Source organism: Myotis davidii, unplaced genomic scaffold (assembly GCF_000327345.1).
Source record: "Myotis davidii unplaced genomic scaffold, ASM32734v1 scaffold269, whole genome shotgun sequence".
NCBI classification, from domain to species: domain Eukaryota; kingdom Metazoa; phylum Chordata; class Mammalia; order Chiroptera; family Vespertilionidae; genus Myotis; species Myotis davidii.
In genome coordinates this window covers 7220870-7225929 of record NW_006383008.1, presented here as the reverse complement: position 1 = coordinate 7225929, position 5060 = coordinate 7220870, and positions in this window count along the sequence as shown.

Here is a 5060-nt window from a genome sequence, read left to right as displayed (position 1 = left end):
CAGCCCCTGCCTTGACTTTTCCAAACAAGTCCGAGCATCCAGGTGATTTACTGAAATCTCTGTGTAGTCTTTAGACACAACCTTGTAGATGCATGTGCTTTCTCAAGGAGACTTACCCTGCTGATAGTATCTAACAGTTAATTTTAGTTCAAGCTGTTGTTACAATAAAAGCCTAAGGAGGCAGATGAATGGGGCTACTTGGTTTCTCTAGCCAGGCACTCCCTTAGCCCTCTCTTTCACAGAAATATGTGTCAGAGTAATCATTCATCTGTCGCTCAGGGTCTGCTGGTCAGCCCTGGCAATAACCTAATCCAGAATTCAAAATCCTGATCAGACCTCACCACACGTGTAAGTGGACTTCACCTTAACCCATGGAAACAATATATTCCTTTTATGAGTGGAGGGGTGAAGGGGTGGGGGCGGGGGGCATGGAGGGATGGATGGATGGATGGATGGATGGATGGATGGAACCTTATTATATAACTGGTGGTAAAGTTCAGAAGTTATGCCATGTGGGGAAGCACAGGACTTGGTTGGAAAGTCTATAAGGAGGATTCTCCGAAAGGTAGGGGGCCTCTGGGGGAAACTTGCCACAGGCAGCAGCCCCTGCCTTGACTTTTCCAAACAAGTCCGAGCATCCAGGTGATTTACTGAAATCTCTGTGTAGTCTTTAGACACAACCTTGTAGATGCATGTGCTTTCTCAAGGAGACTTACCCTGCTGATAGTATCTAACAGTTAATTTTAGTTCAAGCTGTTGTTACAATAAAAGCCTAAGGAGGCAGGTGAATGGGGCTACTTGGTTGCTGTAGCCAAGCAGTCCCTTAGCCTCTCTTTCACAGAAACGTGTGTCAGAGTAATCCATTCATCCATCATCGCTCAGGGTCTGCTGGTCAGTCCCGGCAATGCCATATACAGAGGAACCTGGTAAAGGTGTCTCAGGATAATACAGGAAATAATGGAGGTTTCATATGAAGGGGAACTTGTTTTTGCTTCTCTCAATAGTTATCTCATTCTTCTCTCTTCATGAAAACTTTTTGTGCTTTTTACACTGAATGACAGGAGATGAGTGCTCCACCCTCCTTGTCCCAGTGATAGAGGGTCCAGGCTCATGAACTAGGCTTCCTGGGTTCAAAACCTAGCACCACCAATAACTAGCTGTGTGATCTGGACCAAGTTACCTAACCTCTCTATGCCTCAATTTCCTCATGTCTAAACTGGTGATAATGTTATATACCTCAAAGTGTTATGGGAAGAATTAAATCCATTAAACTATGAAAAAGAATTAAAAACAGTAAGCACTCTATAAGTATTAGCTGTCATTATCTTCAATTCACAGGCTAGAAAATCAGATTGGTTGAGTTTGGACCAGTGGTCCATTCCTGGCCTAATTTCTTCCCTAATCATGCTTTATATAGCACCATGTACTGTTACTCCTTCAGAGCAGTTACTCAGCTGTAATTTAATATTTGATTGATGATTGTATTCACCACTAGACTCTAGGACAGGGGTGGGCAAACTTTTTGACTCGAGGGCCACAATAGGTTCTTACACTGGACCGGAGGGCCGGAACAAAAGCATGGATGGAGTGTTTGTGTAAACTAATATAAATTCAAAGTAAACATCATTACATAAAAGGGTACGGTCTTTTTTTTTTTTTTGTTTTATTCATTTCAAATGGGCCGGATCTGGCCCACGGGCCGTAGTTTGCCCACAGCTGCTCTAGGACCATCTGCTTTTGCTCGCCTAGCACAGTGGTCACATTCTCCATGAAGCACAATTCTAGGGCACATCACTTACACTGTAGTCTATGTGCAATATGGTAGCTTGATGGTGGTCAAGTCCCAATAAGTACACTGAATTAATGGTCCAATCCTCTATGGCTGGGGGTGCAGTTGGTGGCTGCAGAGGTCTACTCTCATGAGTAAGAGGCTGTTCTTAACAAAAGGGAATAACTGAAAAGAAACCTCCAAATGTACCCACTGTGTGTCTCGTACATGTACCATGGATACTGGGCTCTGACTAATTTCATGTGTCTTCTCATTCTGGGATCATTCTGGGATTCCAGCTAAAGCGGCAGCCTCTGTTTGGGCATGATATTCTCATGGCAGAAGGCAAAAGCTCAAGGCAGGTGGAAGAAGCATAAAGTCACAACGTATTTAAAGCTTCTGCTCCAAAATGGTAAACTCAAGTCACACAAGCTTCAAACCAGTGGGGCAGAGGAGGCTACGCCACTATAGGAAAGCATGGCAGAGGTGGGAAGGGAATAAAAAGTTGTAAATGAATAATGCAGTTCACCACATAGATCCACTGCAATCAATTCCAAACCCAAATCCCAAAATTCTCATGGGACCTGATAAGCTAACTCTAAAATGTCTATGGATGAGTGGGAGGCTAAGAATACTTGAGACCCTTATGAAGGTGAAACAACAACAATGAAGTAAGGGTAGAACTTCTATGATCAGAGGATTTAATATAAAACCACATATTTTCAGACAGTATGGTACTAGCTTAAGGATAGGCAAATGGGACAAAATAGAAAATCTAAACGGACTCATATATACATGCAAACCCATTATAACGCATCTCTGGTATTGCAAATGAGAAGAGAAGTGAATTTCAGATGAAGTATAGACTTAAATGTGAAATCAAAACTTTTAGAAAAGAATATTAAAGAATATTTTTATATCCTCAGGGTCAGGAAGGATTTCTCAAAACATATGAAACAGGATAAAAGAGAAAACAAGAATAGTTATTAAACACTAAAGATTTTTGATCGAACTGATTAGGGAAATACAAATCACAGCCATACTGAGAAATTATTTTACACCTCCTCTACCCTCCCCCCTACACACACAAAACAAGCACTGGCAGAGAAGTGGAGCAAGGAGACTGTCCTGTACTGCTGATGGGAATAAAAATTTATATAACTAGTTTAGAAAACAATTAAGCCTCTCCAGGTATATTTAAACACATACATATCTTAACACCCAATCACTTCTACATATATATTCTAAGAACTCTTGCACACATGCATCAGGATAAATATTTAATAATGCTCATAGCTACAATAGCAAAAACTGGAGCCAACCCAATGTCCAAAATTAGACTAGACAAATTGTGATATCTTCTTACAATGAAATATTGTGTATCAGAGAAGTTGAATAGCTGAATCGTAGAAAGAGAATGCTGATTGAAAAAAGTAAGTTGCATAGGAGCCACATAGAATGATTCCCTTTACAAAAAGTTCAAAACCAGGCAAAACTGAACAACGTCATGTTTAGGGACACTAAGTATATTCAAGGTAAGAAAATCATTACCACAAATTCAGGTGGTTTCCTCTGGAGGAGAAGGAGAATATGATCATGGAAGGGCACGTGGAAGATTTCTTGAGTGGAAGCCTTAGCAAGGGCAGTTTCAGGGAGTAGCATGGCTAGAAGCCAGACTAGCGGGCTGAAGGATGAACTGAAGCTATCAACATAAAAGACAGCTAGGACAGTCAACTCATTAAAGAAATGTTGCTGGCAATTCGAGATTATTTCTCAGAAAGCAGTTAAAGTTATTGGCAGAGCAGACTTCTTTCTCAAGAGGCAGAAGGAGGGGCTGGTGGGGTAGACTTATGAGGCTGACTGTGATTGAGCTGAGCAGAGCGGTGAGAATGGAACTGCAGGCTGGGAGCCTTTCTCATATAGAGGGAGGTTTAGGATTGTCCTTTCATTAGTTGCCCAGGAACTGAGTGGCCACTTGGAGATAAGCAAGCAAGATCTCCAAGCAGCCCTTATGCGCTGCTTGCTTTGGCACTCGTGAGGTCCCCCTGCCAGGAATTCCCATTCATCAAGGTCTGGGAACAAATGCAGACCAGTTAGCTCCCAAGAGCGTTCACATATCTTACAGGCTGGCTTGGGCATTCTGTTCCTTTCAGCAGAATTAATGTGTGATTACTCTGACTGCTCATAAATGTAACTTAAAACTCCACCTCACTGTGACTTTATGATGAGGCTATAAAAGCCTCCCACAGGAATGGGGCACTTTGGATCTTTGAAAGTTTATTGAAGAAACTAACTAGGAAAACTCTTGAATTTGGAAAAGTATAGCAATAAATGATCTGGTTGAAAGGTCATGCATACATACCTTGATTTTGGGGGTTTCCACCTAGACTCCCTAGTGACCTGTCCACAGAGAAATTCAGGGGAAGGAAATGTGTTCTAATAGCTCTAGATTGTGTGTGTGTGTGTGTGTGTGTGTGTGTGTGTGTGTGTGACAGAGGTGGGAACAAATCTGAAGAAGGCAACTGATTAGGGGTGGGGGAGTTCCGAAGCACTTACCCTTCCCTGGTTTGGGTAGAGGCTTTTCATTGGATTTTCCCTGCCTAATGTTCCCTGAAGGAGAGAGGGAGGTAAATATCTTAAGAAAAAGGAGAGCCTGCCCCCCGCCCCGCCCCCGCCCCCAACCAGGCCTATTTCAGAGAGGATAAGGAAAAAGGTTCAAAATAAGCTTGTCCGGAAGAGTTCTATGTTTGGAGAGCAGATACCTGCCCTGCTTCTTGAAAAGGTTGAGGTCCCGTTTATTCATACATTTGCTCAACGATAATTTATCGAGTGCTCACTATGTTCGGGAACTCGTCTAGATCCTGAAGAAGTAACTGACAAACACAAACAGGAGTTAATGGCATGCCAAGTGTGCTTTGAATATAGGAGTCAGGAAGGCTCGCCGGTTTTGCCTGCTTCATAGGCTGGCTCGGTCCAGCTGTTTGGAATAAAGGCTGGCTTTCCCCTCCCCAGCTCGCTGGGTCAGTCGGCATTGACGTTCGCTTCCATTGAGCGACCACAGCTCCGTGAACTACGAGGATACTGAACACCCACTGGCCGCGGGCTGAGGGATGGTTTCTCCTCCCAATTCCCTTCTCCCTCCCACAGACCTCGGGGCAACCGCTGCCCGGAAAACCTCACCCCGCGCAGCCCCCTTTCCTCCCACTCTGCGAAGGAGACCTCTCGGTCCTGGTCGAAGGGGTAGCGGCCCCATCTGTGAGCGGGCTGCCGACCACGGCCCCACCTCCCCGGC